The sequence below is a fragment of the Odocoileus virginianus genome, chromosome 12 (genome assembly GCF_023699985.2).
Source record: "Odocoileus virginianus isolate 20LAN1187 ecotype Illinois chromosome 12, Ovbor_1.2, whole genome shotgun sequence".
NCBI lineage: Eukaryota > Metazoa > Chordata > Mammalia > Artiodactyla > Cervidae > Odocoileus > Odocoileus virginianus.
This window is the reverse complement of record NC_069685.1, coordinates 11677053-11702766: the sequence shown is the minus strand read 5'-3', so window position 1 is coordinate 11702766 and position 25714 is coordinate 11677053.

Sequence of the window (25714 nt, the reverse complement as noted above, 5' to 3'; positions counted from 1 at the left end):
GACCCTGATGCTGGGAGGGATTCGGGGCAGGAGGAGAAGGGGACGACAGAGGATGAGATGGTTGGATGGCATCACCGACTTGATGTTTGGGTAAACTCTGGGAGTTGGTGATGGACAGGGAGGCCTGGCGTGCTGAGATTCATGGGGTTGCAAAGAGTCGGACATGACTGAGCGACTGAACTGAAACAAACATCTTAGATCATGGTTTGGTGTCTGACATTAATTTGGAGGAAATTCTCAGTCATTATTGTTTCAGTGATTTGTAAGGGCCTAATTCCCATTTTAAATTCCTTCTGTTTAACACATCTGGGTAGTTTCTGTTTCTGGCAACTGACCCTACTAATTCCAAAATCTGTAAAGTATTACCTGGTAATACAAGATAGTCAGAGTGTCTATCTAACTCTGGTCTATCTAACTCCAGGTTCTAACTCCCCTGGAACAACTATTTAGTGAGATAAGGATTCATAAGCAAGTGCTTTACTAATGAAGTTCTTCCAGGAAGGACCTCTAAAGGTATAGAAGAAGCAGATGGGGGAGGGAAAGATGCCAAGCAAGGATGCTACTGCTGCTGCTAAGTCGCTTCAGTCATTCCGACTCTGTGCGACCCCAGAGACGGCAGCCCACCAGGCTCCCCCGTCCCTGGGATTCTCCAGGCAAGAACCCTGGAGTGGGTTGCCATTTCCTTCTCTAATGCACGAAAGTGAAAAGTGAAAGTGAAGTTGCTCAGTTGTGTCCAACTCTTTGTGATCCCATGGACTGTAGCCTACCAGGCTCCTCCGTCCATGGGATTTTCCAGCGAGAGTACTGGAATGGGGTGCCATTGCCTTGTCCAAGCAAGGATGGGATCTCAGTAAAGCCAGGCAGAGGGTGGTTTCCACCCAATGCCACCAGGGAAATGACTCTAAGTGTGAAAAGTGACAGTGTTATTTGTGTCTTACTCTTTGTGACCTCATGGACTCTTCCCACCAGGCTCTTCTGTCCATGGAATTCTCCAAGCAAGAACACTGGAGTGGGCTGCCATTTTCTCTTCCAGGTGACCTTAGGGATCAGAATGGCATCTCCTGCATCGCAGGCAGATTTTTTTTTACTGTCTGAGCCACGAGTGATATCTCAGAGTTGTCTTGCCTCAGGGCAAGGGGCTAGGTCTCACATTCCCACCCCTGTCATCCCAGGCGACTGGTGGCAGTTTTCAGGAATTTCCAGCTCTCTGTGAATGAACGCGTGCTAAGTTGCTTCAGTCATGTTTGACTCTTTGCGATGCTATGGATGGTAGCCCTCCAAGCTCCTCTGTTCATGGGATTCTCCAGGCAAGAATACTCAAGTGGTTAGCCATGCCCTCCTCCAGGGGATCTTCCCAACTTAGGTATTAAGCCTGCATCTCCCACACTGGCAGGCGGATTCTTTTACCACCAGTGCCACCTGGGAAGCCCTCCGACTGTCTTTATTTGTGGGCAATGTGGTTCTAGTAGAAATGCTAGTCCTCTAAAGGAAAACCGCAGGTGCTGACTGTTGGAAGTGATGGTGCATCAAGGACAAGAAGGGTCCACAGACATGGTAGGAAGGGGACTGAGGAGTCTGGGCAGTGCTCAGGGCCGCACTGGGCTTGCTGATAGACAGGAGCTGAGATTCTGGAGCATGGGCAATCCTCAGGCATAGCTGGTTCCCTTTGATCTTGGTATGATTGAGGGGTTAATCATAAAACTGATGACAAGGGGACAACATGAGCCACAAATGAGAAACCTGACACAATCTTCACTTTTTAATTAGTTATGATTTTCTCAACCATCACAGATAGTTTGTCTTCTCTTTTCTTCTCAAGAACCATTAACACTTATTGGGCATCTGCTTTTATCAAAGTAGTCTTAATGTGCTAGGGATCCAAAAAGATGGAGGACCCAGACTCATTGGCAAGGCCCACAGAAGTCATCCTGCTTCAACTCTGCCTTCTTCTCCCCATTTCCATTTCCCTGCTCACATCCAGGCTCCAGGAACATGAACCTGCATAAACAATTAGAATATGTTGCTCCTTCCCCGACTCTGCCCTTTTACCCATCATTTCTTTAGCCTGAATACACTTCCTTCTCTATTCCATACATTCACTAGAATCCAACTTATGGCAGATGCTTGGAATGGACACAGTCATGCTCCCAGATCCTTCTCCCTTCTTCATTTCCCTATAAGATAGAGAGATGGTTACTTTTGCATCCTTCTTTGCTGACGTGATTGACTGTGTACTCAGTCCTGGCCAGTGAAGCCAGGAGAAATCTACATCAATCTGGGACAGTTGGGAAAGCTTTGCTTTCTAACAAAAGGGACAAGTACCAGAGGAGAGCTGCTGGGGTTGCCTCTTCCTCTTTCTTCTTGTCTTGAGCATGGGTGGACTCAGTGCTGGAGCTATTGAAGTCATTCTGTGTCATGAGACAATAAGCATGGAGGAAGGCAGAGCTGACTGATGGAGAGAGCCTGGGATCATAATGACAACCAGGAGTTCCCAAGCTAGAACCAATAGCTACATTTCCCTGAGTCTCTTTACATATATATGTATAGACTTTCTATTTGTTAAAACCAGAGCTTTGCAAGTTATGGCCCTAGATATGATTGCCTGGTTTCCCTATTACTTGCAACCAAAGAATTCTTAATGGAAACTCTGACTTCAGGATCACCTCTTCTTAGATCTTCCTTCCACACCTCAACGCTATTAATGCATGTGTGTCTTTGTAGATTATTTTATTTTTAAAGGTTTTTTTTTTTTGATGTGGTCCATTTTTAAAATCTTTATTGAATTTGTTACAATATTGCTTCTGTTTTGTGATTTGGTTTTTTGGCCGAGAGGGATGTGGGGGTCTTAGTTCCTGAACCAAGGATCGAACTCACAGCCCCTGCATTGGAAGGTGAAGTCTTAACCACTGGACCACCAGGGAAGTCCCTGTAAATTATTTTGTTGTTCTTATCCCATGGAGTCAGAAGAGCTGCCTTTTCCCCTCGCCTCTACATGTTGGGTCTGTGAAGGGGAAAGCCTGTGTGTTATTAATGTTTAGCATCATTCCAGCCTCATGCGCCACTCAGAAAAAGACTGTTGAAAGAAGGAAACACACAGTCTCCACTCTGCGGCAGACCCTGAGCGCTGCCAGCCCGACAGCCAAGTCAGCCCATGCTGCAGCGTTCTGTCCAATGTGGTCAAGTCTTACTGTGGCCACTCTCCCTCCTGCTTCACTCTCCCCACACACCACTACCGTCAGGCTGTTGGGTACATCCACACACACTGAGAGTTTGTGGGTGATGGATGATGACTTTAGTGCAGTTCAGGACATGAGCCAACTTCCAATGGAGTTCCATACTACACATCACCAGCTGAAGCTCTTCAGTGACTGTGCTCTGTGGAACATCACACTGATTGTCTTTCCTTTCTTTCTCTCTTTCTCTTGCCCTGGAGACCTTCTCTTTTTCTCCCTTCTTTCTGCCATTCCAGAGCTTGCTACCTGATGACATAAGTGTGTTAACCAACTTAACTCTCAAGGGCTTTCCAAGTGCTCTGGACTTACTTTGGGGCATCAGTCGGATCTTGCTAAACAAAAGTGACAACGATCTCTGATGACACTTGGGAGAAGTTCTGAAATTCATTTTCCTTCTACTTCCTTCAATTTCTTAGGCAGGGTTTCCTGTAGCCTATAATCTGTGCACTAGTGGGTGGAATGTAGGTGGAGTGGCCCTTATTCTTGAGGCAGTTGGGGAAAAAATGAGATGGTCTATCCAAGAAAGGAGAAAGCTGGAAAACAAGTTAATAGGCTCCAAATACAAATTTTATTTGTATCTTGAGAGAGGACAGTGGTAGCTCTGATCATCTCAGATTTATGAATAGCATTGCAATGTATATGCTTGCACACTTGATGCAGCTAATTTTATAATGAGTTGGCACTCACCTGCTTTTTTGAGAATATACTAGCTGAGTCAGAAAAGGAGATAATGCTATGGTAATGTGTAGGATGGAGGGGGAACTTTACCTAGGAGTTTTTTTAAAAAAGTCACAAAGTGGATAATTAAGAGCTATCAACAAAGAGATATTATATAACCATTCATCAACCCTAGGAAGAGAGAAGGGGGATGAGAGAGGGGAGAGGAGAGGAGGGAAAACACAGGAGGCCTTGAGCAAGCTGTTCTGTTTCTTTATGCTTGTAGAGCTAGAATTTCCTGTGTCTCTGCTGAGAGGCTCTGGGAGTAGGGATATTCGTTACAACATACTGGGCTTCCCCGGTGGCTCAGCGGTAAAGAATCCGCCTGCCAATGCAGGAGACGAGGGTTCAAACTCTGGGCCAGGAAGATCCCCTGGAGGAGGGCATGGCAACCCACTCCAGTGTTCTTGCCTGGAGAATCCCAGGGACAGAGGAGCCTGGAGGGCTACAGACCAGGGGGTTGCAGAGAGTCAGACGTGACTTAGGGATACACACTACCTCCACCCCGCATGTCTGCCTGGCATATGAAGGATCCGGAGTCCATCCAAGGTTCAGCTCAGCATGGCCCTGAACTTGCCTCCATTCAAGACAGCAGGTTTTCTAAATTCAAAAGACTTAAAGGGACAAAACGAAGGTTTTCTTGGGTGAAGGGAGGCAAGGGGATTAGGTGGGTGGGTGCAGAGGAGGGAGGCTGGAACCGCATGACATACGGTGAAAAAGGCCCTAGCTTTCGTTAAATGTAGTGAGCTCCTAGGTGCTTATGACATTATTAAAAACAGTTAATTCACCAAAGAAGCAAAAGCAGGTTATGCCTGACCTCCAAGGATGACTGTGTCATGAATCAAGGATTATGATTAATCTGATGCTGAGATTAATTAACAGAAAGAAAGGGGAAAATGATAAATACTGGTTCTCTCTCATGGCACTACTCTTGACTCATATCCTCCAATTAAAAACAAATAAAATTTTTAAAAAGTGAATGTGATTTTAAAAAGTAAATAAAGAAAAATCATTACTCAAAAAAAAAAAAGATAAGTATCCTGGAAAAAAAAAAACAAAACAACAAACTTGCAAGCAAACAAAAATCTTCAAATTGCTGAAAGGGACTTAGGAGGAAAGGGGGCACTGCTGGGGCTTCCCAGGTAGCACTGGTGGTAAAGAATTCACCTGCCAACGAAGAGACATAAGAGAGACCTAAGAGATGCAGGTTTGATCCCTGGGTCAGGAAGATCCCCTGGAGGAGGTCATGGCAACACACTCCAGTATTCTTGCCTTGAGAATTCCCATGGACAGAGGAGCCTGGTGGGCTACAGTCTGTGGTGTCATACAGAGTTGGACATGACAGAAGTGACTTAGCATGCATGCACGTACAGGGCACTGCGGATTGTCATAGGTGATTATCACAGTGAGTTCTATGACTATACATACAGTGTGATCCCACTCAGTCCTGGCAGAGTCCATGAATTTGGTGTGATAACTGTTTCACAGATGAGAGCACGGGAGCTCAGGGAAATGAGATGGTGTGCTCAAGGTTGCAGCATCAGGATTTGTGGGTTTGTGTCCCAGATGTGACTCCCAGAACCTGAGCTATCCCTCAGCTGTGCCATGCCAGTGGCCAGGGGCCCACGGAGAGCAGGGCTGGGTGGGCAGGAGGGCCTTCACTCTTCTCCTGTGGGTCCCAGCCTGGCTCTGAGCTGGCGAACAGTGTTAGTACTTTGATAATGATCCTTTTATAAGCACAGTGAAGCACAGAAATAATAATAATCCAGCTCCAAACAGTAGACTGGCTCAACATATCCAGCTTCCCAGAATCATTTATTTTTTGAGTAATTAAACTTTCCCGAGAACCACATTTTACCAATTTATAATATTAACAATATTAAAATGATGTGACATTATCATCTGTTAACCAAAATGTCAAACAAACAAACAAACAATAATAGCAAAGCCCCAGAGTAGGCAGAAGTCACTCTTAGGACTCGCAAGAAGAAAATATGCTGTGTGAACAACACAAGTTGTAGACTTCTACCCACAGGACTAACAACAGTGTCTTAAAACAGCCACTCCTGAGCCCTTAGTGGGACAACAGTGTCTTGAAACAGCCAGTCCTGAGTCCTTCAGTTCAGTTCAGTTCAGTCGCTCAGTCGTGTCCGACTCTTTGTGACCCCATGAATCTCAGCACACCAGGCTTCCCTGTCCATCACAAACTCCTGGAGTTTACTCAAACTCATGCCCATCGAGTTGGTGATGCCATCCAGCCATCTCATCCTCTGTCATCTCCTTCTCCTCCTGCCCCCAATCCCTCCCAGCATCAGGGTCTTTTCTAATGAGTCAGCTCTTTGCATGAGGTGGCCAAAGTACTGGAGTTTCAGCTTCAGCATCAGTCCTTCCAATGAACACCCAGGACTGATCTCCTTTAGGATGGACTGGTTGGACCTCCTTGCAGTCCAAGGGACTCTCAAGAGTCTTCTCCAATACCACAGTTCAAAAGCATCAATTTTTCGGCACTCAGCTTTCTTCACAGTCCAACTCTCACATCCATACATGACCACTGGAAAAACTATAGCCTTGACCAGACGGACCTTTGTTGGCAAAGTAATGTCTCTGCTTTTTAATATGCTATCTAGGTTGGTCATAACTTTCCTTCCAAAGAGTAAACATCTTTTAATTTCATGGCTGCAGTCACCATCTGCAGTGATTTTGGAGCCCCCAAAAATAAAGTCTGACACTGTTTCCACTGTCTCTCCATCTATTTCCCATGAGGTGATGGGACCAGATGCCATGATCTTAGTTTTCTGAATGTAAAGCTTTAAGCCAACTTTTTCACTCTCCTCTTTCACTTTCATCAAGAGGCTTTTTAGTTCCTCTTCACTTTCTGCCTTAAGGGTGGTGTCATCTGCATATCTGAGGTTGTTTATATGTCTCCGGGCAATCTTGATTCCAGCTTGTGCTTCTTCCAGCCTAGAGTTTCTCATGGTGTACTCTGCATATAAGTTAAATAAGCAGGGTGACAATATACAGCCTTGACATTCTCCTTTTCCTATTTGGAACCAGTCTGCTGTTCCATGTCCAGTTCTAACTGTTGCTTCCTGACCTGCATACAGGTTTCTCAAGAGGCAGGTCAGATGGTCTGGTATTCCTATCTCTTTCAGAATTTTCCACAGTTTATTGTCATCCACACAGTCGAAAGCTTTGGCGTAGTCAATAAAGCAGAAATAGATGTTTTTTCTGGAACTCTCTTGCTTTTTCGATGATCCAGCAGATATTGGCAATTTGATCTCTGGTTCCTCTGCTTTTTCTAAAACCAGCTTGAACATCTGGAAGTTCTCAGTTCACATATTGCTGAAGCCTGGCTTGGAGAATTTTGAGCATTACTTTACTAGCGTGTGAGATGAGTGCAATTGTGCGGTAGTCCTTAGTGAGGTCCTTAGTGGGGTCCTAAATTAACCTAGGTTTAAGTCAGCAATTTTTTAAAGAAAAAAAAAATAGAAAATAGAATTAATCTGTACAGCAAAGCTAAGTATCATTTTATAAGGGCTTTGTTTCAGTCATATAGGTGTGTGTGTGTATGTGCATGTGCGGGCCCGTGTGCACGCGTATGCACTGGGTGGTGGATTTCTTACTGGGGATAGTGGTCGAAGATGGCCCTTGGGTGTGACCCTCTCAGAGCATTAATGAACGCCTCTGAGGGGTTAACGAGAAGGTTGTGAAGAATATACCCTAATCGCGTGTGTGCACAGGGAACACGGACTATACATTCATGATGTGTTTTGCAGGGTTAGAATTAGATATTGAGGCAAGCCATAAATGCGGGCCACTTTAAAGCAGATGGCACCCGGGTATAATTTAGAACACGAATAGTCAGCAAGAGGGTTGAGCTGGACAGAGCCATTTGGACCAAGTAATTGCCTGAGTTATAAGAGGCTAGAGAATTGCAGGTCTTTAGAAATACTGTGGCCTCACTGCTACCTTACTGCCTATAGATATGTTGGGAATGTCTCCTATTATGAGAAAGAATGTCTCCTACTTATTGTGGACTGAAGTTATTTATTACTCCTTTTAAGAGCATAGTGTATATTGGATTTGGGATGCCTGCAGGTACCAAGATCCACTGATGCTCAAGTCCCTTATATAAAATGGTGAGGTATTCACATATAACTTGCACACATCTTCCCATATACTTTATTTATTTATTTTAAAAGACTTTTTTTTGATGTGCAACATTTTTTAAAGTCTTTACTGAATGTGTTACAATATTGCTTCTGTTTTTACAGATTTTTTTTTCTTTTTTTCTTTTTGGCTTTTTGGCTGTGAGGCATGTGGGAACTTAGCTTCCCAACCAGGGATGGAACCCCTACCTCCTGCACTGGATGATGAAGTATTAACCACTGGACAGCCAGGAAAGTCCCTTCTCATATACTTAAAATCATCTCTAAATTTCTTATAGTACCTCACACCACGTAAGTGCCATGTGACTAATTTTAAGTACAATGAAAATGCTAGGTAAATAGTTGCCATCCTGTGACAAATTCAAGGTTTGCTCTTTCAAATTTTCTGAATTTTTCTTTTTTTTTTTTTTTTAGTATTTTTAGTCTGAGCTTGGTTGAATCTGTTGATGTAGAACTCGCAGATAATGCAGGTTGACTGTAATTCAAGACATGTACAGTTATCTCTAAAATGCAAACAAGAACAGCAATAACTCCCATATTTATTGTCTACCTGGTGTCAGGCATCCTCTTAGATGCTCGGCCTGTATTATGGTTCATCCTCTCAGCGACCTTACAAGGTTGTCTTTGCAGAAGTTTTACATATAAAAGGAAAGCAGCTATTGATGGTTCTGAGGGTTAACCAGAAGCTAGTTGCTTATGCACAAGTGCACAGGATGCTACTAATTTGGTGGCATTTGCCCAGTCCTGCCCTTCACAGGCTCAAGATGCCCACTTTCATCAGCAACCTGTCTCAAGCTCACAAAGGAGAGGACAACCAGAGTGTCTGTTGATTAACTTACAATGAGAATAAGTGACACAGTCTAGACCACCAAAGCAAGAAGCATGGAACTCAAAGCCCAGTTGAAGCTTGCGTGCCGAACACTAAAATAGAAAAGGAGATGAGTACTGTATAGCACAATATTAGGGAACTCTGCTCAATATTAGGTAACAATCTAGACAGGAAAAGAATTTGAAAAAAAATAGATATATGTATGTGTATAACCAAATCACTTGTCTCTACACCTGAAACTAACACAACTTGTTGATCAACTATACTCCAATATAAAATAAAGCTTAAACAATAAAAATAAAAAAGAAACCAAAACAAAATAAGCAGTGAAAATAACAACAACAAAAGAAACTGGGGCCAGGGGTAGGGCTGGGGCGCGGTGATGACCAACGATTGACTGCCCGCAGGTCAGAATGGCCTGAAGCATCTCTTGGAGGTGACCGGTGCTGGCCCTCACCCCGCAGTCAGTGAGAAGAGAATGTTCTAAACGTGGAATGTTCATGGAGAAGAGCAGTGTCTGTCCCTTGAAGCCTTCAGGCTCCAACTCATCCAAACTGAAGGGCATGGTTAAACGGACTTACTCCCTCACCCCCTATGACACCTCTCCAGATGCACCCCAAAAACCCAGAACAGGAGAAGGCAGAATGCAGGCTACTGGGGATGTGAGGTTCACGGGGGCCCCAGTGCTGGGCAGGCGGATCCAAGTGCGCAAAAGTCTTTGAGGCTCAGGGGCGGTTCCCTGACTCCATGACCCCACCCCCTGGCGCATGAGGCCAGGACTTGATAGGCTGTCCCATGTCCAGGTAGCCCCGCCTCCTTCAGGGAGACAAGAATAAAAGGGTGGAGAGAGCGCGCGCCCACCTGTTCTCTGCAATAGTCTGCAAGCTGGGTGGTTCAGGGTCTTCCATCTATGAGCATCAGCTGATACAGGAAGGGGAATAACATTGGTAGCCACAAATGGGCAAACCCAATGCCTGGACTACTGTATATTCTTGATTAGGTTGCCTCTTTCCCCCATTATTTTTAGATGGATGCTGTGAGCTTGGCATGGGACTCCATGAAGGCAGAACAGGCCCGATTTCATTCACTACCTTGAGGGCAATGCTTAGCAAACTTTCAAAATGCAAACAGAGCTCATAAATTTTCCTCTCTGTTCTCCTTTTCCTTCTCCCATAGTATCGATTGCTACTTCAAATTGACCATTATTCCTTTAGCTGTGTTAATATCTTCATTCAGGTTACAATGTTCAGTATGATGACTCTGCATATCTCTGCGCATATAATGTTTATATATATCAATTTTTAAAATTGAAATATAGTTGATTTACAATGTTGTTTTAATTTCTGCTGTGCAGCAAAGTGATTCAATCAGTTATGTTGAATACTTATATGTGTGTATATATATATATATATTCTTTTAAAAATAAAAAAAAAATCTTTTCCACTGTGGTTTATCACAGGATATGGAGTACAGTTCCCTGTGCTATCCAATAGTTGATTTGGTTGTTCGCTCTTGGAGGAAAATTTCATTTTCCTTCATTCCCCATACCAAGTTCTTTAGAAGGACATTTCCCTGTGGCTGTCCAGTGCTTACCATCTCTTCCTCATTCTACAGTCACTTAAGAGAAGAGGGAAAGTTGAGGTCCAAGGTCACAGAGGAAAAAAAATCCTGGATGCACTGTTTGAACCACCCCCATTAGACATTCATGTTTCAAGAGAACTCATTGGAGAAACCCAAGTCTTCACAAACTCTACATGTGTTTCCACCTCCCACAGCAGTTAGCTTGCCCAAGAGAGGAATAACTTCCAATTTACAGAGCCGAGCCATTGGAAAAGACTCTGAAGCTGGGAAAGACTGAGGGCAGGAGGAGAAGTGGGCGACAGAGGATGAGACGCTTGGATGGCATCACCGACTCGATGGACATGAGTTTGAGCAAACTCCGGGAGATGGTGAAGGACAGGGAAACCTGGTGTGCTGCAGTCCATGGGTCACAGTCGGACACAACTGAGCGACTAAACAACAAACAACAACAGGTGGTAAAGGGCACCTCCTGAAAAGTTTCCTGTGAGGATCAGAATGTGATCTTACTATGGGGTTAATACTTTTATTGGGGCAGCTCCTTGGCCTGAGTTAGTGAGCAACACTTCCTCCACCACCCCTTTCGTAATCGCTGTGGAAAGAGGCTCTGGTGGGGTTGTTGCAGAGGCAGTCTGGGGGATCCACTGGAGTTCGATGCTGCCGAAAAGCAGGGATGCCCTGTTGCATCCCCGAGTCATCAGATCCTGTCACCAAGGAGCTGAGCAGGGTGAAGGTGGATGTCTCTCTGCCTTTCTTTTCCATTTCCTATTTGTCCACTGCTTCCACTGACTTTGCACAACTAACCCAGGCTGCCCCCTTTCTTTTCTCTTCTCTTTACAAGTTCTCGAATGACGTGATAACTTTTAAAACTTTTCTTTCTTTCCTAATTCCTTACATATCTCCTTCGCTATTCAAATGTACAAAGTTCACCATCCAGCCAAGGAGACAGTGCAACTTGCAAGGTTGAGAAGATAGACTGTAAAACCAGACTTCCTGAGGCTGAATCCCAGCTGCCTGGGAAGATAATTTAGTCTCTTGGTTCCTCAGTTTCCACATCTGTGAAATGGGGGCGATCCTAATAGCACTTTCACCACAGGGTTATTATGAGAAGCAAATGAGTTAGTACATGCTTAGAAATGTTGCTTAATACACATAAGAGTGTTTGCTCTTGGGATGGGGGACCCAAGATGTGTTGTAGGTGGGGAAGAATGAATAGCAAAGAAAAAATGAGTTTTAAAACACAAATCATATTCCACACTTTGTTCCTCTGATTGAGGATGGGGGAGTACACTTATATTTAACTCTGGATCTTTTCTTTTTATGTAAGGTAAATTTAGTCCAGAAGTATTGGCTCTCTCTCTCTCTTTTTTTCATTTGTTTTTCTCTTTTGTTCATATTTGTAACCATTTTTTTCCTGACAGGGTGAAAATTCTGGTCCTTTTTGTGAGGAGATATCTCTGGCCAGTTTACTGATGGTCTTAATATTAATGACTGTTTTTTATGCCCATGTGATATGTAACCTGAATGACTGCCCCTGCATTATATAATTCATGTCCTAGGTATGGAGGTTAAAAATGCCAGGATATTATGGGGAAGAAAGAAGTAAACATCGCCAACCCACTGGTAAAGTCTCCCCTCCTCCCATATTCACTCTTTAATTACAGAACTGTATTTATGTACATATTTAGATAATTGCATGTTTACATGTCTTGTCTCCCCTAGATCACAAGCTGGTGTCTGTTCTATATTGTTAGTCTCAGTGCTCAGAACAGTGCTATACTTACCTGTGGGGGCCTAAGTACAACTTGCTGACAAGCTGAGGTTTTTGATGCAAATATATATAAATACACCATACATTAAGCAAGTTTTATAAATGTAGAGTGCATCAAATTTATGAGTTTCAAATGACAAAAATGAAAGGAAAGAATTAAAATGAGAATGGCTTGCATTTTTCTAATCACATTCTTTTACAGAAAGATCTGAGAGGCAATATCAAAAATACTTTCGTCCTCATGTGCACATGGAAGGGATATATATTATATGTACATATGTGTATATATATATATATGCACTGTATCTTGACTTACCTTGTCAATTAAGAAATGTAAATTGAAAGAAAAACCTGTTTTGATCCAGTTGGGAAAGACTTTTTTAAAAATGCTAATATTCATATGGTTTCCCAGGTGGTGCAGTGGTAAAGAATCTGCCTACCAAAGCAGGAGACTCAAGAGATGCTGGTTCAATCCCTGAGTCAGGAAGACCTCCTGGAGGAGCAAATGGCAACCTGCTCCAGTATTCTTACCTGGAAAACTCCATGGACAGTGGAACCTGGTGGGCTACTGTCCATGGGGTCACCAAGAGTCGGGCATGACTGAGCACGCACACACTCACTGTTTTGAGGGATGGGACCTCACTGTGTAACAGACATTCTCTCAGCTGGTGGATATAAACCATTTCAATCTTCCAAAAAGCAACTGAGTGTTGTATATCTCAGTTCAGGTCAGTTCAGTTCAGTCGCTCAGTTGTGTCCGACTCTTTGCGACCCCATGAATCGCAGCACACCAGGCCTCCCTGTCTATCACCAACTCCTGGAGTTCACTCAAACTCATGCCCATTGAGTCAGTGATGCCATCCAGCCATCTCATCCTCTGTCATCTCCTTCTCCTCCTGCCCCCAATCCCTCCCAGCATCAGGGTCTTTTCCAATGAGTCAGCTCTTCGCATGAGGTGGCCAAAGTACTGGAGTTTCAGCTTCAGCATCAGTCCTTCCAATGAACACCCAGGACTGATCTCCTCTAGGACGGACTGGTTGGATCTCCTTGCAGTCCAAGGGACTCTCAAGAGTCTTCTCCAACACCATAGTTCAAAAGCATCAATTCTTCGGTACTCAGCTTTCTTCACAGTCCAACTCTCACATCCATACATGACCACTGGAAAAACCATAGCCTTGACTAGACGGACCTTTGTTGGCAAAGTAATATCTCTGCTTTTTAATATGCTGTCTAGGTTGGTCATAACTTTCCTTCCAAGGAGTAAGTGTCTTTTAATTTCATGGCTGCAGTCACCATCTGCAGTGATTTTGGAGCCTATCTATTTCCCATCTAGAACCATAAAAATGTTCAAGGCTTTGGAACTAGCAATCCAAACCCCAGAAAAAATTTCCAGAGATAACCAGATATACTTGCAGATTTATGATGATGAAACACTGAAAGTCATATATGTTCCCAAGTAGAATGGCTTGATAAATCAGTGTAAACTTATGTGATGTGATATTACACTGCTGTTAAAATAGTATCTTTGAATGTTATTTGATAGTTTAAAAAACATTTATGCTAACTGAAAAAGAGAATCCAAATATATATAAAATCTGATTCTTATTTTTTTTTTCATTTTTTTAAAAGTCTTTATTGAATTGGTTACAGTATAGCTTCTGCTATTTATGTTCTGGTTTGGGGGAAGTGAGGCATGTAGGATCTTAACTCCCCAACCAGGGATCAAACCTGCACCCTCTGCATTGAAAGGCGAAGTCTTAATGCCTGGAGCACCAGGGGAGTCCGTGATTCCTGTTTGATTATCAAGAGTGCATTGAGAAAAGGGGCCGGAAGAAAACCAGCTAGAGGCGAACCTTTCTGGTTGGTGAGTTTGGAACATGCTGCCCTGCTCATAGTAAGGTGTGCAATTTTGTATAGGTGTTGCTCAATTAAGCAAGTGAATGAATTGTGGGATTATGGATAATGGAAATCTCCATAGTTTTTGAAATTTTCCAGATTTGGTACAATGAGAATGCATTCTTTTTATTATTATAAAAATTTACCATTATAGAAAACTTACAGTGCGTTGACTCTGAATAAGACAGGAAAAACTCATTTGTTGTTGTTGTTGTTCTGTCCAGTATCCTCCATTTTTATTGCTTTTCCAAAAAGCAGAATATGAGGACTCAATATTGACTTATAGTAACCCTTTCATGGTGAGGCTGGATGAATCCCCTTAAAAATTAGCTTGCTCTCCATTCTTAACTTAGTGATTCTAGTTGATAGAATTTATTCATTCAAGGTCATCTGAAGACAGATATATGATATCACTTATATATGGAATCTAAAAATAATACAAGTGAACTTATTTTTGAAGCAGAAATAGACTCACAGACACGGAAAACAAACTTATGGTAACCAAAGGGGAAAGGAGAGGGGGGGAGGATAAATTAGGGATGTGGGATTAATGGATACAAACTACTAGACATAAAATAGATAAGCAACAAGGATTTACTGTATAGCACAGGGAACCATATTTTCAATGTCTTATAGTAACCTAAAATGGAAAATAATCTGAAAAAATATATAACTGAATCACTTTGCTGCCTACCTGAAACTAACACAATACTGTAAATCAACTGTACTTCAATTTAAAAAAGACCATCTGCTGAAGAGCACCTTTGTATTAGTCAGGGTTCCTCACAGAAATAGAACCAGTAGGAGATGATTTAGCTACAGATATAGTGATTGATTTAAAAATTTTTTATACTATTTTTTAATGATTACTTTCCATTTAGTTATTACAAAATATTGGCTATATGCCTCACATTGTACAGTACATCCTTGAGCTCATCATACCCTCAGTACTTTGGGCCCCCTTTTCCTCCCCCACCCCTCCCAATGGTTACCACTTCTGTTTGTTTTCTATTAGATACAGAGCTTTATCATGAGGGATTGGCTCTCATGATTATGGAGGCTGAGAAGTCCCACAGTCTGCTGTTTGCAAGCTCGAGGCTCAGGGAAACCAGTGGTGTGGCTCCCATTTGCGAGACCCCGGTCCAAGAATGAGAGCAGGCAGCCAGGGTGGGGTGATGGCAGAGGTCCCAGGCTGAGTCTGAAGATCTGACAACTCGCAGGAGCGCTGACGGCTGAGGGCAGAAGACGGATGCCCCAGCTCAAGCCCAGAGAGCAGATTTGCCCTTCTGACTTTGGCTCTATTCAGGCCCTCAACAGGTTGGACAATGCCCACCCGCACTGGTGAGGGCAATTTTTTTCACTCAATCTATTGATTCAAATGCAAATTTCTCTGGAAACACCCTCACAGACACACTCAGAAATAATGTTTTACCAGCTATCTGGCATCCTTCAGCCCAGTCCAGTGGCCATATAAAATGAGCCAGCCCTGCCAACAGAATGAAAGCCATTATAAAAATTTTTCCAATTTTGCAAAGATTTTTGTTTCGTGGCATAACTTTTAGATGTACCCAAGCTTTGCATCATTTCCATATGAACCGAGACGTGTATCGCAGAGGGCAGAAGATAGCTAGGGCTATGATCATGCCATGGTGACTTTATGTAAGCCAACTGTCCTGCAAGGAAATAGGACTTCTGATATCCGGCTCCTTGGCATTATATATTAACCAAGTGACTTCCTGGGTTGTAGAGGTGACAATGGGAACTCTTAGTGTAGAGTTATGGATGGCTCAGTTCAACCCATTTCTTGCTTCTGAAAAACAATTCTAATCTCAAAGCCAAGATCTGGAAGGCAGTTGAGTTATATTCATACAAGAGCAGCCCAATGTCCTTCCATGTTATCATTTCCTTAGAACATCAAAAATAAGTTGCCGTGCATTGTTACAAGCATTGCAAATTGGTGTGGAAATCATAAAAGAACATATCTCTTTAGCAAGAGCCATCTCCATGTATTTTTTATAATTTAGTAATCTTTCAGAATTTAGTAGGGCAGAAATTGCCCCCCAAATTACTGGAAAATTATCATTGACTTTCTTGCAAAGGCAAATGAGAAATTTTTACTAAACCTGGGGTTTCAAATTGGGACATTACTGAAGAACCAAGGGGAACCTTTGGACCTGTTCGAAGCAGAGAGGTCATATGAAAATGATTTTGACATTAAAAAAAGAGAGAGAATCAGTTACGCGACTGAATCAGATACACTGAAGTCAAGTAAGACATTCTCATGTCAGCACATAAAGCAAGATTCCATTAGTTCCTCCTCTCAAGGAGTCCATTAGAACTTACTGCATATTTTATAAGGAATGGAGCTATTAAGATTATTTTGAAGAGTGAGGTTATCTGCCCATTGCATGTTTTTTTTTTTTTTTTTTTTTTAATCTACATCTGGGACTTCCTTGGTGGTCCAGTGTTTAAGAATACACCTTCCAATGCAGGCAACGAGGGTTCAATCCTGGTCAGAGAACTAAGACCTCACATGCCGTGGGGCAACTTGAGAACCTGATCTCCACAACTACTGAGTCCCTGCGCTACAATGGGAGAAGCCCAAGCATTGCAACTGTAGAAACACTTGCGTTGCAACTCGAGAGAAGAGCCTTGTGCAACAACTATAGACACCCTCAGGCAGCAACCAAGATCCAGTGTAGCCTGAAAAAGTATTTTAAGTAAAAATATTTAAACTTACATCTATATATAAATTAGCTAAAGATGATATTGAATTTGTTTTTTATGACCATCCATGTAAGAGTCAGGCTGAGGACAGTATAGAGTTATTGCACTTGATCAATCAAAGGGATTTCCCAGGTGGCGCTAGTGGTAAAGAATCCACCTGCTGGTGTAAGGAGACATGGGTTGGGAAGATCCCCTGGAGTAGGAAATGGCAACTCATTCCACTATTCTTGCCTGGAAAATGCCACGGACAGAGGAGCCTGGTGGGCTATAGTCCATGGAGTCTCAAAGAGTCAAACAGGACTGAACGGCTCAACACACACACAGTCATATAAGATGGAAACTCATGGGATTTCCCTAGTGGTTCAGTGGTTCCGTGGTTCAGTGGTTCCGGCTTCCACTGCAGGGGGTACCGACTCCATCCCTGGTGTCAGGAAACTAAGATCCCACATGGGTTAGGCATCTCCAAGCCACAAACAGTAACCAAATATATTGCTTTTTTATTTCTGAGCAGAAGTGAGCAGTCTTTGGCATAAACAGTTACCTGTATGATCAGAGGGTGAAAAAAGGTCCTGCTGATGGGAGAGTGCTCACTCCCGGCAAGTCTCAGGGCAGAGTGGTTTACCTCAGGGACTTGACAAATAATGAAACTGCCTGCTGTGATCCTTGGTCCTAAAGGCCTTCTAGACACTCATTTTCTCTTAATTTCCAAATAAATTTTTGATGAGCACCTCCTATGTGCTAAGTGCTAGGGGAGATAAATACTGAAGCAATCAACGAAATGATTCAAACCCAAATTCTGTCCACAGTATGCTTTTTCTCAAGTCCATAGGAGGACCACTCATCTACTCAAGTAATTGTAATCCAAGAGGAAAATAAGTGTAATTAGTAGAAGTCACAGCGCAGTTATCTTCGAGTTACAGTTGTGGGAGTTTAAAGGAAGGCAAGATCATATTTTAATTTGGTTAAAGCATCAAATCATCCAGGAAGATTACTTAATTGAGAGGGATTAGATTATTTTATGAATAAATTGCAACTACCCTCTATCATCTTCAACAATGATTTCTAAACACTTTTGATTGCACAGGCTAATAGTAAATAACATTTTGAGTAGTAACCCCCAAAGATGTCTATTTATATTTTGTTCTATATATGTACTGCTGTATTAATATATATGCATATCATAGCATATACAAAATAGATATTTTTAAAGGATGAGCTAAGTTGGAAATGAACAATATTTAAAAACATTTATGTTTATCTGTGACAAAATTTTTTCTTGAAAATATTATTTTTAATCAGTGCAATGCGTTTGAATATGCTTCATTATTTTTGAGAATTGTGGTTTGACATTTTGTTATATAGCAATTCAAAGGTGTGCTTCTAAGTTCAGTTCATTTTGTCATTGGTTTTAACAGCTGTCACAGTCGAAAAAGACATTTCACAGTCGCAATATAAGCTCAGTTCAGTTCAGTTCAGTCGCTCAGTCGTGTCCGACTCTTTGCGACCCCATGAACCACAGCATGCCAGGCCTCCCTGTCCATCACCAACTCCCGGAGTCTACCCAAACCCATGTCCATCGGGTCGGTGATGCCATCCAATCATCTCATCCTCTGTTGTCCCCTTCTCCTCCTGCCCTCAATCTTTCCCAGCATCAGGGTCTTTTCAAATGAGTCAGCTCTTCGCATCAGGTGGCCAGTAGGTATACCCAAAGTAAAATTTAGGTGCTTGAATGTAGATAGCCTTCCATAGTTCTGGTAGTCTTCTGGGTATTTTCAGTTTGGTGGGAACCACTTTTTCAATCCAACTAGATCGTCCTTATTTTTCCTGTGTAATGTGACTAAAGAAACCTGGTTTTAGGACCACAGATGTCAGCTCTGTCATTATCTGGTTTGATTTTGCCTTAGGCAAATCTTCAAGCAGCAGGTTTTTTTTTTTTTCCTGTAATCTTTTAAAGTCCTTTGTATATATTGTGAGGCTAGTTTCATCGCTTCTCGGCCTTTTGGCTAAGATCAAGTGAGGCTAGTTTACATAAAATTAGGTGCTACGATCTGTGCGTGTGTACTAAGTTGCTTCAGTTGTGTCTGACTCTTTGCGACCCTATGGACTGTAGCCCGCCAGGCTCCTCTGTCCATGGGACTCTCCAGGCAAGAGAACTGGAGTGGGTTGCTGTGTTCTCCTCCGGGGGATCTTCCAGACCCAGGGGTTGAATCCACGTCTCTTGCATCTCCTGCATTGGCAGGCCGGTTCTTTACCACTAGCGCCACCTGGGTAGCCCGCTCTGCTCTGTAAATCCACTTAACCTAACATAAATAAATGGCTGTGTGTTGCCAGACACTGGGAACAGTGGGATGCCACAGCTGGGAAGCTCCTGCTTTTCCGTGGACACATCCCCCACAGAGACTGAGGGCTGACAGTCACACATCTCTCCCAAGGGCTGGTGTTGGTGCCACTCTGAGTCCGTATATTGAATATTCGTAATGCTTATTTCCCCTTTTGTGAGGGGCATGTCACACAGCGTGGCTTACAGAACTTTAGTTCCCTGACCAGGGATAAAACCTGTGCCCCCTGCAGTGGAAGCACGGAGACCTGACCACTGGACCACCGGGGAAGTCCCTCCCTTCTTGCTAAGATAATCAGTTTTGAAAAGTTCTAACACTTTCTTCTCACAATGCAGTGACCACACTGCGAATCCATTGAGGGGCAGGCTCACACCCCACTTTGGAGACCTTCCACCTGGCAGACAGCCTCTCCCCTCCACCCCGGCTTCCTTGGCGGCTCAGTGGTAAAGAACCGGCCCGCAGAGCAGGAAACATAAGACCCAGGTTCCATCCCTGGGTGGGGAAGATCCCTTGGAGGAGGACGTGGCAACCCGCTCCAGTATCCTTACCTTGGAAATCTCAGGGACAAAGGAGCCTGGCGGGCTACACTCCACGGAGTCACAGACAGACAGACGCGATTTAGTGACTAAACATCAGTAGCAACAACCCCTCCACAGGAGAGGCAGGGGCCTGGTGTGCTGGATACACCAGGATGGAGCTCCAAAGCAGCGCTCTTTCCCAATAAAATTCCAGGTGTTTACAAAGCCAGACAACCATGATGTTGCTTTGTTTGTTTGGGGTGATCCCTTTTGATTAAATTAGTGAATTAACTCTGTCCTAATCCTCAAGGCTCCTGAAGTCTTAAACTCATGTGGGTTGATTCACTAGATGGATGGATTAGAGCTCCCCTCCCCTCCAGGATCACTTGGGCAGTACAGAACATGAGGCTTCTACTTGTTCATCATCATCTCTGGGAGCTTGATCAACAGTTTTAATACTAAATGCCAAATATCTGTGTTTGTAGATCTATCAACAGATGGTCTGTGCTGTTCTTTTCTTATTTCTCAGACTCAAAATGAAACACTGCCCTCTCTAGGATGTCACTTATTCTGAGATGCCCTCTTGGCTGTCTCCAGGGGCCTGAGACCCGCTTCCTTCTTGCTTCTTCAAAGGCCGGACAGCCTTTTGCTGTCTCATGCTGGTCTCTGATCACCCCCGGGCCTCCAGCTGTGTCCCCAGCCCTCTTAACTCCATCACCTAGTTTTCGTTTGGCCTAAGAATGTTTGTATGACACTCAATTCAAATTCAGTTGGGTAAGTTGTTTTGGTGGTGGTGGTGGTTTAGTTGTTGAGTTGTGTCTGACTCTTCACGAGCCCATGGGCTCTTTGTGAGCTGGCCAGGCACCTCTGCCCATGGGCTTTTTCAGGCAAGAGTGCTGGAACAAGTTGACATTGCCTCCTCTAGGGGATCTTCCCAACCCATGGACTGAACTTGCGTCTCCTGCATCGGCAGGTGAATTCTCTCCCACTGAGTGCCCACGAAAGCCCAGGTAAATGTTTGGCATCTTCCAAATGGGCACAACACCTAGACCCACGGTTATTAGTCTGTTTGGGTCATCAATGCCTTTGAGGGTTTATGCAACATTTAATAAGAAAAAATGCTCAAACACAAACATTTTGCATAGAATTTCAAAGAGGCGGTATTTTATGTTCCTTCTGAAGTTCGTCTTAAACTAGAATGATTTTTTAAATTGTTTTTAAAAGTTGAAATGCAGTTAACTTACAGTGTTGTGGTAATTTCAGTTGTACAGCAATATATATGCATAAATATATATTCTTTTTCACTTTCTTTTTCATTTTAGGTTACTACAAGACATTGAGTTGCCTGTGCCATACAGTAGACTAGCTCCCCAGGTGGCGCTAGTGGTAAAGAACTCGCCTGACAACACAGGAGACTTAAGAGACATGGGGTTCAATCCCTGGGTTGGGATGATCCCCTGGAGGGGGACTTGGCAACCTGCTCCAGCATTCTTGCCTGGAAAAGTCCATGGACAGAGGAGCCTGGTGGGCTACGGCCCATTGGGTCGCAAAGAGTTGGACATGACTGAGATGACTTAGCACACATACAGTAGATCCCTGTTGGTTATCTATTTTAAATATGGCAGAGTGTACATGTCAATCCCAAGCTCCCAGTATATCCCTCGCAACCTTTCCTCCCTGGTAACAGAAACTCATTCTCTAAGTCTGGGTGGGGGTCTGTTTCTGTTTTGTAAATAAGTTCATTTGTGTTAGTTTTAAGATTCCACATATAAATATTACGTTTATCTTACTCTGTTTGACTTACTTCACTTAGTATAATAATCTTTATGTCCTTCCACGTTGCCACAAATGCCGTTACTTCATTCTTTTTTATGCTATTGTTGCTCATTTGCTAGGTTGTGCCAAGTGTTTGTGACCCCATGGATCGCAGCAGGCCAGGTTTCCTTGTCCTTCAGTACCATCTCCCAGAACTTGCTCAAACTTGTGTCTATTGAGTCAGTGATTCCATCCAACCGTCTCATCCTCTGTTGTCCCCGCCTCCTCCTGCCCTCAATCTTTCCCAGAATCAGAGTCTTTTCCAGTGAGTCAGGTCTTTGCATCAGGTGATCAAAGTATTGGAGCTTCAGCACCAGTCCTGTCAATGAATATTCGGGGTTGATTTTCTTTAGGATGGGCTGGTTTGATCTCCTTGCGGTCCAAGGCCTCTCAAGAGTCCTTTCCAGCACCAATTCCTTGGTGCTCAGCCTTCTTTATGGTCCAGCTCTCATGGCCCCATTCTGTTTTATGGCTGACTAATATTCCATTGTATGTATGTAACACATCTTCTTTAGCCGTTCATCTGTCGATGGATTTTTAGGTTGCTTCTGAGTCTTGGTTAGTGTAAATAGTGCTGCTGTGAACGCTGGGGTACATTTTAAAAACTATTTTTTAGTATATTTTTTAGGGCTACTTGTAAGCCTAAATATACTGAGTTGATGTCCTATAAATCAATTCACAGTAGAACTGATTGTTTTAGGTTTTAAATGTTTATTGCTGGTTCTACAAAGAGGTTAGCTTTGAACAGTTATAAAATGTTTATGATATGTCTATTTACATTGCCTTGAATGGTTAAGGACCATTCATTATGGCGTAATATTTATCCTTAAAGACATAGCTACAAATGCCTGTGCTTTATGATTTGGTTGTTACTGAAGCCAGAACACAGGTACAGGTGCTAATTACTTACCCCAAATCTATCCCTCTTTTTCTTCACTAAGAGAACCTTGATTTTGCTGGAGGATGTTCATGTACCCAGCTGAAAACCTACATTTCCCAACCTCCCTTGTGGACAGAGGTAGCTACAAGACTAGCTTATTGTCAATGCCAATTTAAAGAATGATCCTTAAAAGGGGCAGATTCAGCAGAAATGTGTTCTTTTGCCTCCTCCCTCCCACCCTATCCTTTCTTTTTCTTGCCAAGAATACAGATGTCATGAGCTCCTGTGGCCATTTTATAGCCATGTGGCAACTTAGGGAACGAAAGCCATGCTCTCTGCAGATGGCAGAACAAGAGAGAGAGAAGGAGACCGAGAAACTTATAATCTTGAAGCCTCTAACTGGCCCTGGACCCCTTTCCTTTGGACTTCTTGTCTTCAAGTTACACAAGGAAAAAAGAAACCCTCACCTTCATCAAATAAATATATAAACAGGTATATTTACACATGTACACATGTCTATACTGCTTAGCACATTCTCTAATACAAGCCATATATATACACATACATATATATATATATGACATATTTATATACATACACACTTCATAAAAGTTTATGAATATTAAGTAGCAAATTTTCTCTCCTTATAAAAACTAAGAATTTTGACAAATTCAGCAAATTCTTTTGAAAACGAGTTATTAAACAACCTATTTGTAAAGTATCATCAGAAATATGTATTAGTGGTTAGCATACAAATGATACATTCTTGCAAAAATTCCCAGTTTAGAAGTTTTAATGTCCTTTGATGTTTCCTTTCACTTCCCTCTCCTGCAAAACCTTGTTCCCAAGAATAGCCACTTGCATCAGTTTCCTGCTGATGTTACAAATTACCACAAACATCATGGCTCCAAAAAATCCCCCACAAATTTATTATCTTACAGTTCTGGAGGTTGGAAATTCAACATGTGTCTTTCTGGGTGAAAATCAAGATGCTGCCGGGGCTGAGTTCCGCTCAGGAGGTCCCAGGGAAGAATACGCTTCTTTGCCTCCTGCATCCTCGACTCCTGGCTCCCTCCTCTCTCCAAAGCCAGTGAAGCCGATCTAGCCTTTCTCACACCTCATACTCTGACGCTGACTCTCCTGCCTCTCTCTGTCACTTATAAGGACTCTTGTGATTATACTTGGACCACCTGGATAATCCAAGTTAATCCTCCCATCTCAGATTCTTAATTTAACCCTATCTGCAAAGTTCCCTTTGTCATGTAAGGCAATACATTCACAGGTTTGGGGGATGATAACGTGGACACCTTTGAGGGACCATTATTCTGTTGACCACAGCACTATTACAAATTTGGCATGTAATCAAACCAAGTCCATGAAGACTTTGGGGTAACTTGTTCAGTGACATTGTATTTTAAATATTTTATCAAAATGACATGTTCTGAATCTTACTTGTTTTCACTTAGCCACGTGTGATGGACAATTTTCCACATTGGGATAGACAGATCCAGTAAGGAAATACTATAAAAGAAAAATCTCCTGTAATTTTGAAGTGTTTTTTTTCTTTTCTGCTGAAAAAATGAAAAGAAGAAACAAAGATTCTGGACATCCCTCTTAAGGCTAGCTAAAGTGAAAAATGACAGCGAGTATTTCACAAGAAACATTCTCATCTATTTACATACTATAGGTGAATGTGCTATTTCACGAAGCAGTTGACAAACCCAGTTGGGTTAAGTTTGTCCTTAGTTGCTCAGTTGTGTCCAACACTTTGCAACCACATGAACCATAGCCCACCAGGCTCCTGCCCACCGGGATTTTTCAGGCAAACAACACTGGAGTGGGTTGCCACGCCCTCCTCCAGGGGATCTTCCTGACCCAGGAATCAAACTGGGGTCTCCTGCCTTGCAGGCAGATTCTTTACCAGCTGAGCCACCTGGGAAGCCCTGCTTTCAGTTTAGCTCTGTTGAAATCTTGTAAGCTGTCTGCAGTGGGCATTTGTGGTTATTTAGCTGCTTGGCACTCATTCCTCTTGCTGATAGCACTTGAATTCCCTTGGAAAATTACCACTTCCCAATGGATAAAATTTGTTGGGATTAAAATAGGTGCTCAGCCCACCTCTTAGCCAACGATGGCACAAGACCCAAGCTATACCAATCACATTTTCCCTCTCTAAAATCCAAATTTTGATCAGAGTTACTTTGGATTATGTATTTGTATTCCCCCCCCCCCCCAACCAATTCATATGTTGGAACCCTAATCCCTAATCTGATGTTATTTGGAGATGGGAACTTTGGGAGGAAATTAGAGTTAGATGAGGTTGTGAGAGTTAGGTCCTCATGCTGAGATTAAGAAAGAAAGTGAGAAAGTGAAGTCACTTAGTCGTGTTCAACTCTTTGCGACTCCGTGAACCGTAGCCTACCAGGCTCCTTTGTCCATGGGATTCTCCAGGCAAGAATACTGGAGTGGGTTGCCATTTCCTTCTCCAGGGGCTCTTCCCGACCCAGGGATCGAACGCGGGTCTCCTGCATTGCAGACAGACGCTTTACCCTCTGAGCTACCGGGGAGGACTCCATGATGGGATCAGTGGCGTTATAAAAGGGGGAAGAGAGAGATCCCCTCCCCGCCGGCCCTGTGCCCACAGACCAAGGAAAGACCATGTGAGCACACAATGAGAAGGTGGCCTTCTACAAGCCAGGAAGAAAGCCTTCACTGGGACCTGAATCAAAGCCTACACCGTGATCTTGCCCTTCCCAGTCTCCAGAACCATGAGAAACAAACCTCTTCTTTAAACTACACAGTCTACACAGGTATTTTGTTATGGCAGCCTGAGCAGGCTAAGACACGGAGTGATGATCAAACTGAAAATGGCTGATACTCATGCATCATTGTGGAACTCTAAAAAGACCAAAGCATGAGGGAGTACTCAGTGAGATAGAAAATGCCCCTGAAAACAACTTCGAAGCAGGTCTCCAGAATTGTACTAAAAAATGTTAAGAACTGTCCATCCTGCTGTGTTAAGAACTGTTTTGGTGAGCTCTCTTGCTTTTATCATTGGGATGAAAAGGTCAAGACAGTCCTAGGAATGGCTCGGGTACTCCTGAGAACCCTGAGCTTCAGTAATGTGACAATTCAGGGAGATGTGTCTGCTACACACCTGAGAGGTGGTGTCCACCTACCTCTGTAATCTGGAGCCAGGCCAGCAGTGTTGGACGGCTCTAGTCAATATCTAAGCTGGGAGAGGC